This window comes from Triticum aestivum, chromosome 7B, assembly GCF_018294505.1.
Source record: "Triticum aestivum cultivar Chinese Spring chromosome 7B, IWGSC CS RefSeq v2.1, whole genome shotgun sequence".
In the NCBI taxonomy this organism is placed as follows: Eukaryota; Viridiplantae; Streptophyta; class Magnoliopsida; order Poales; family Poaceae; genus Triticum; species Triticum aestivum.
The window spans coordinates 107,838,219-107,846,317 of NC_057813.1; positions in this window are offsets into that span (position 1 = coordinate 107,838,219).

Genomic DNA, 8,099 nt, shown 5'->3' on the forward strand with positions numbered 1-8,099 from the left:
ATGCCCCTCAATGATATGACCGTTAGGTGGATAAGATATTTTGGGACAGCTGGCGCGCAGCACAGCAACGGTCTGAAATTTGACTCTCAAATTCCTCAGGGCTATCATGTACCTCACTGTGTAGGTAATTCGCACTGACGAATTCCTAACTCCTCAGTCAGAACAAATTCATCAGTGACCAGAAGAACTTCGTCTCTGTCACTGAAGAAAGTGACTGAACTGTATGAGATTTCCAAAGGCTTCACTCGAAGGGATTGGGAGGTGTAGGATTTTGAGTTGAGCATCACATGGAAATTTTTCCTTAGTATTTCCTCGACCCCCTTTAACAGTACGGTGTTTCCTATGACTCAAGAAAGAGAAAATGAAACTACGAAAACAAAAGTCTTCACGCTTCATGTTCCACAAATGAATACCAAGTCTTCAAGGTCACACCAATTTCTTCACTTTCAAAGTCTTCAGAAAGTCTTCAGAATATCAAAGTCTTCAGTTGAAGAACTTCATTTTTAGGGGTCGACTTTCTCTGTAAATATCAAACTCCTCATAGACTTATAGACCTGTGTACACTCACAAACGCATTTGTCCCTTAACCTATAAGTCTTCAATACACCAAAATCACTAAGGGGCACTAGATGCACTTACAAGGTCCCTTTGCAGCAACCCATGAGGTTTTGGGGTACTGCTCAGGCTTCCAATATGTTCCATCAGCATTAAGTTTCCTCTCAAAGGCAATACCCTCTTTCCTAGGGTTTCTGTTGAGGATCTGCTTTTTGAGCACATCACAAAGAATCTGATGCCCTTTGAGGCTTTTGTACATGCTTGTCATGTACAACTCCTTCAGCCCTGCATCGTCAGTGATACTAGCAATGTCCTCAGATGAGGAATTAGTGATAGCAAAGGCAGATGAAGAATTTGTAACAGTTGAAGCATTTGAACATTCATGTGAAGAATTAGCAGATTCACGTTCGATGCACTTTAAGCATGGAGGAACAAATTCTTCCTAAGAAGTGCTGATTTGTTGAGCAAGTAATGAATCGCGCTCCTTCTGAAGATCTTCATAACTCACTCTTAGCTTCTCAAGATCTTGCTTTCCTTGAAGAAATTCATAAGAAAGTTTCTCATGATCAGATAAGAGAGTGTTATGATGACTTTGAAGGTTATCAAACCTAGACTGAAGTCTCTGAAGATTTTCAGTCAGGGCTTTAGTGCGATCCATTTCTTCACCCAACATATCATCACTTTTGTCTAGCATGTTTTGAACCTTTTCCAAGGCATGTTGTTGTTTGGTGGCAATGCAAACAAGTTTGATATAGCTAGGTTCGATATCATCATCAAATTCATCATCATCAGATTCACAGTCACTAAATTCAGATGAGGAACATTCGGTTACCTCGACACCCTTTGCCATGAGACATGATGCAGAAGATGATGATTCTGGTTCGAAAGTCATCGTTTTGAGAGATTCCTTGAAGTCCTCAAACCAAGGATCATGACGGGTTCGACGACCTTCATAGACGTCGGAGATTCGGTCCCAGATAAGCTTTGCATTGGAAAGATGCATAATATGCCTGAATTGATCTCTGGATAGGCAGGAACAGATGATATCCTTCGCCATGAAGTCAAGTCGAGTGTATCTGCGAATATCATCTGCGTTCGCCGACTTGCATAGATCAGTAAGACCAATCTCAGTGACGGTCCACAGCTCGCTGTCCTGTGCCATGAGGCGCTTCCTCATCATGGCCTTCCACTTGGGATAATCATGACTGTCAAAGATAGGGCATGTCACTTTCTTCATACCTGCGGTCGACATAACTAAAACTCCAGGCGGTTAAACCAAAATCACACAGAACAAGGGAGTACCTTGCTATGATACCAATTGAAAGTGCGTTATGTCGACTAGAGAGGGGGTGAATAGGCGATTTTTATGAATTCTTCACTGAGGAATTTGCCGGTGAGGAAATTCCTTAGCGAAGAACTATTAGCAGCGGAATAAGTACTCAGAAGTAAGCATAACAGAATACAAGCATGGTCATCATGATGAAATGAAGACTAGCACAGAGTACAGAAAGCGTAATCACAGGATAACACAAGATGAAGACAAACAGACTGAAGAAATTGAGCTGAGGAAATTAAGAAAGTCTTCAGTCAAAGTCTTCAAACACAGATATGAACAAACACTCAACATAGTAATGAGGAAATGAAAGGGTTGAGGAAATAGAACCAGTAGGTTGGTGAAGACAATGCTTTGGTAGACCAGTTCCAACTGCTGTCTCAGATGTATGTCTGGTTGGAGCGGCTGAGTATTTAAACTCGAGGACACACAGTCCCGGACACCCAGTCATTGAGCACGCAGCTCAGGACACCCAGTCCTCACCGTATTCTCCTTGAACTAAGATCACATAGATCTTGTCCAATCACTCATGGTAAGTCTTCAGGCGACTTCCAAACCTTCACAGACTTGGTCACTCGGCGATCCACAATTCCTCTTGGATGCTCTAGACCTTGACGCCTAACCGTCTGGAAGAAGCACAGTCTTCAAAGGTAACAAGCGTCGGATCCACGCAGGATCAATTTCTTCAGTGATGCTCAATCACTTTGGGTTTGTAGGGGTTTGGTTTTGGGTTTTCCTCACTCGATGATTTTCGCTCAAAGTCCTCGGAGGATGGGTTGCTCTCAAATGACAAGTGTCAAGTTCTCTCGGAGCAGCCAACCAGCTAGTGGTTGTAGGGGGCGACTATTTATAGCCTAGGGAGCAGCCCGACATGATAAGACATAAATGCCCCTCAATGATATGACCGTTAGGTGGATAAGATATTTTGGGACAGCTGGCGCGCAGCACAGCAATGGTCGGAAATTTGACTCTCAAATTCCTCGGGGCTATCATGTACCTCACTGTGTAGGTAATTCGCACTGACGAATTCCTAACTCCTCAGTCAGAACAAATTTATCAGTGACCAGAAGAACTTCGTCTCTGTCACTGAAGAAAGTGACTGAACTGTATGAGATTTCCAAAGGCTTCACTCGAAGGGATTGGTAGGTGTAGGATTTTGAGTTGAGCATCACATGGAAATTTTTCCTTAGTATTTCCTCGACCCCCTTTAACAGTACGGTGCTTCCTATGACTGAAGAAAGAGAAAATGAAACTATGAAAACAAAAGTCTTCACGCTTCATGTTCCACAAATGAATACCAAGTCTTCAAGGTCACACCAATTTCTTCACTTTCAAAGTCTTCAGAAAGTCTTCAGAATATCAAAGTCTTCAGTTGAAGAACTTAATTTTTAGGGGTCGACTTTCTCTGTAAATATCAAACTCCTCATAGACTTATAGACCTGTGTACACTCACAAACGCATTAGTCCCTTAACCTATAAGTCTTCAATACACCAAAATCACTAAGGGGCACTAGATGCACTTACAGCTGAAGATTTCTCCAGCGAGCATGTGTTCTTCACTGACTATAACCCCTATGAATCTGCTCGCATAAGGAAGATACGCTTCTGGACTGCTAGTCAAGCAAACTTCTATTCCTCAGTACTGTTCAACAAAGATAAAGTCTTCGATCATGAGCATATTCCTCATGTAGACATGGAGTCTCTGCCGTGCTTCGAGCCAGTCCTCAGTGTTCTTCACGATGCTGGACTGTTAAATTTCTGCACTGACATCTGTGACTGGAATGAAGAACTTATTCTTCAATTCTATGCAACGCTGCACATCACAGGAAACTCTGAAGATGTGAATTCATGGGTGCTGGACTGGATGTCTGAAAATACTCACTACAAGGCACCAGCAACTGAATTGCTTCATGCTCTACCACTCAGTCCTCCCCTTGACGGTGCTCGTTGTGTCTACAATGAACCTGAGCATTCAAATCATTTCATGCAAGTGCTGATGAAGCCTTTGAAGCCAGGGTAGGCTCCTTGAACCAAATTCCTCGTCAAGGAATTACTATATGTGCCCCAGACTGTCTATCGCATTCTGTCAAAGACCATGAGTCCTATCAAAGGCCACGACTCAAATGATGAAGAGGTCGTTGGCATCATGAAGAACATGCTTTTCAATATCATTCATGGCGTTGCCGTCAACTTCCATGATTTCTTCATGAGTACTCTGGCGAATATTGCTACGTCACCTTTTGAACTAAAGCCTTATGCACCATGGATTATGAGATTCATCAGGACAAGGGCTTCACTAAATTACAAAGCTGACACTTTCAATCATGGCAGCTACTTGCCCCCAATTGAAGTCCTCAAACGGACATATTCCTTAGCTGATGACAAAGGCAAGGTAACTGATTTGATAGATGAAGGCATTCGTCCATTGGATGGTTAATTTTGCAAAGCTGCATCCTACTCCACCAATGATGACTCTGCCACACATGACTCTGTCGCCAAGCAAAATCCTCAAGCCACAGCTCCCAGGGTGATGATTGATCGTGAGTTACTCCTCAGTCTTCATCAGAAGGTTGATCGCAATCATAAATGGGTCAAGCGTCAGTTTGGTTCTATTCTACACAACATGACCTCAACACACAATGCAGTGAAGAGAAACCAATACTACCTCCATGAAACCTTCAACCGTACCTGGGCTGTTCTATCTCATGTCTACAACGCTGCAGATCTGAAGAATATGGGTCTCAAGGAAGAATTTGACTGGTCTGCACCTCCACCGAAGAAATTCAAGAAGGTCAAAGTTCCTTCCTTGGTGGCCAGCTCCTATTCTTCATCACGCGAGACTGATGAAAATGAAGACTTGGATGACACTGCGGCAGGCCCTACTACAACAACCGACCCCAACAACGCTGGCGCTCCTCCATAAACTTGATATTCTTCAGGGGCGTTAGTCCTCATTTTCGATCCTTTTGGTCATTCGATGACAAAGGAGGAGAAATTTGAGTTAGTCTTCAAGCGGGTCTATTATATGGGCGCTTTTTTTGCTAAGTTACAACTCTCGTTCTTCTGAAACTTTATTGGATCGAGTTGTAATCTTAAACCCGATGGTGCCTTGATACTTTTGATGCACTGTGCTTTGATACTCTCGATATGTTATTCTGCATGCTTGTTACTCATTAATATTATTGCATGCATGCTGAATTTCATCAGGCACCATATTTCATCATGCATTTCAAATTCTTCATATTCTATGTCAAATGCGTGTATGAATTATAAGATATAGGGGGAGATCTCCATGATTCAACTCTTCAAGTGTGCATTGCTTCAAAAGCAAATTCCTCACTATGCACATCTTCAGGGGGAGTTCTTCTATATCTTGCAATCAAATTCCTTAATATCAGTACTTACACTTCATATGTTTATCCCCGTTGAAAACTTAACCTATATTGTCATCAATCACCAAAAAGGGGGAGATTGTAAGTGCATATAGTGCCCCTTAGTGATTTTGGTGTATTGAAGACTTATAGGTTAAGGGACTAATGCGTTTGTGAGTGTACACATGTCTATAAGTCTATGAGGAGTTTGATATTTACAGGGGAAGTCGACCCCTAAAAATGAATATCTTTGACTGGAGATTTTGGTATTTCTGAAGACTTTCATGAAGACTTTGAAAGTGAAGAAATTGGTGTATCCATGAAGACTTGATAATCATGCGAGGAATATGAAGCTTGAAGACTTCATTTTCATAGTTTTCTTTTTCTCTTTCTTGAGTCATAGGAAACACCGTACTGTTAAAGGGGGTCAAGGAAATACTAAGGAAAATTTTCCATGTGATGCTCAACTCAAAATCCTACACCTACCAAACCCTTCGAGTGAAGCCTTTGGAAATCTCATACAGTTCAGTCAATTTCTTCAGTGACAGAGATGAAGTTCTTCTGGTCGCTGAGGAATTTGTTCTGACTGAGGAGTTAGGAATTCGCCAGTGCGGATTGCCTACACTGTGAGGATCATGATAGCCCTGAGGAATTTGATAGTCAAATTTCCGACCGTTGATGTGTTACATGCCAGCTGTCCCAAAATATCTTATCCACCTAACGGTCATATCAGACAAGGGCATTTATGTCTTATCATGTCGGGCTGCTCCCTAGGCTATAAATAGCCACCCCCTACAACCACTAGCTGGTTGGCTGCTCCGAGAGAAACTGACACTTGTCATTTGAGAGCAACCCATCCTCCGAGGACTTTGAGCGAAAATCATCGAGTGAGGAAAATCCCAAACCCAAACACCTACAAACCCAAAGTGATTGAGCATCACTGAAGAGATTGATCCTGTATGGATTCGACGCTTGTTACCTTTGAAGACTGTGCTTCTTCTAGACGGTTAGGCGTCATGGTCTAGAGCATCCAAGAGGAATTGTGGATCGCCGAGTGACCGAAGTCTGTGAAGGTTTGGAAGTCGCCTGAAGACTTACCACGAGTGATTGGACGAGATCTGTTTGATATTAGTTCAAGGAGAATACGGTGAGGACTTGGTGTTCTGAGCTACGTGCTCAGCGACTGGGTGTCCTGGACTGCGTGTCCTCAAGTTTAAATACTCAGCTGCTCCAACCAGACGTACAACTGAGACAACAGTTGGAACTGGTCGAACAAATCATTGTCTTCACCAACCTTACTGGTTCTATTTCCTCAACTCTTTCATTTCCTCATTACTGTGTTGAGTGATTGTTCATATCTGTGTTTGAAGACTTTGACTGAAGACTTTCTCAATTTCCCCAGTTCAATTTCTTCAGTCTGTTTGTCTTCATCTTGTGTTATCATGTCTTTACGCTTTCTGTACTCTGTGCTTGTCTTCATTTCATCATGATGACTATGTCTGTATCCTGTTATGCTTACTTCTGAGTACTTATTCCACTGCTAGTAGTTCTTCGCTAAGGAATTTCCTCACCGGCAAATTCCTGAGTGAAGAATTCATAAAAATCGCATATTCACCCCCCTCTAGTCGATATAACGCACTTTCAGGGCAAGACAGACATATCCGAAGATTATGAAAAGTTTCATGAAATTCCTCCCTTCAAAGTCAAGGCCGACCCAAGCACCCTGTTAAACGATGAAGATTATCCATGATTACGGTGCAATAAGCAAAGGACACAAGCAAAGAAAAAGTGAAGACTTTCTAGCAACAACTATTATGATGATGCCTTTGATCTAGAATATCACTGCAGTTACATTTGAAGAAATGAAATCCCTTTGTAACAGATGAGTTTTCGTCCGAAACCCTGATACTTCCAAAGAAATTGTTTGTTTTGTACACGAAGTGCATCCAGTCTTTGCTGTAACCCTCTCAACTTTTTAGCACATGCTATGTGGGTGAAATGATGATGCCATGCCAACTTTCAACATTTTTAGAGTTCATTTGAAATGCTTTTCAATTTCAGGGTCATTTAGCTCATAGAATGAACTAATATAAAAGAGAATGAACTGGAAAACTTTTATGAAACTCTAATAGCAAAAATAGTAAACTAAAAAAATGAACTAGAAAACTATGATGAAACTCTAATAGAAAAAGAATGAACTAGAAACCTTTAATGAAACTCTAATAGCTAAAGGAATCGACCAAAGAGCTTTTATAAACCTCTAGTATTATTGAAACTAAAATTATATAAAATTTATGCAACAAAAATTATCAAAATATTTTCTGTTCAAAACATTAAAAGCAAAACTAATATTCATAAAATAAATAAATAAAGCAAAAAAGAAAAGAAAATAAATAAGTAGAAATAAAATAAAATAAATAAGTAGAAACAAAATAAACTTCAATAAATAAGTAGAAACAAAATAAACTTTAATAAAGTAAAATAAATAAACTTTAATAACATAAATAAAAGTAGCAATAGTAAGTAGAAACAAAATAAAATAAATAAAGCAAAAAAGTGCCACCTACTGGGCCACCACGGCCTAAATACGACTAGAAACCCAATCATGGGCCAGGATTCAGGCCCGCAGCAGACCCAGTATGCCCACAGGCACACAGTGACAGGTTAGGCCCGAAAGCCTTGAGTTGAGAGGAGCGCGAGAGGCTGGGCGCAACAGCGCTTATAAATCACTCTCGAGCTCTCTCAACAAGCGAGGTGGGACTAAACTTTTGACGCGGGAATCACAAGGCCTTTGGTCCCGGTTGGTGGCACCAACCGAGACTAAAGGGCGGCATTGGTCC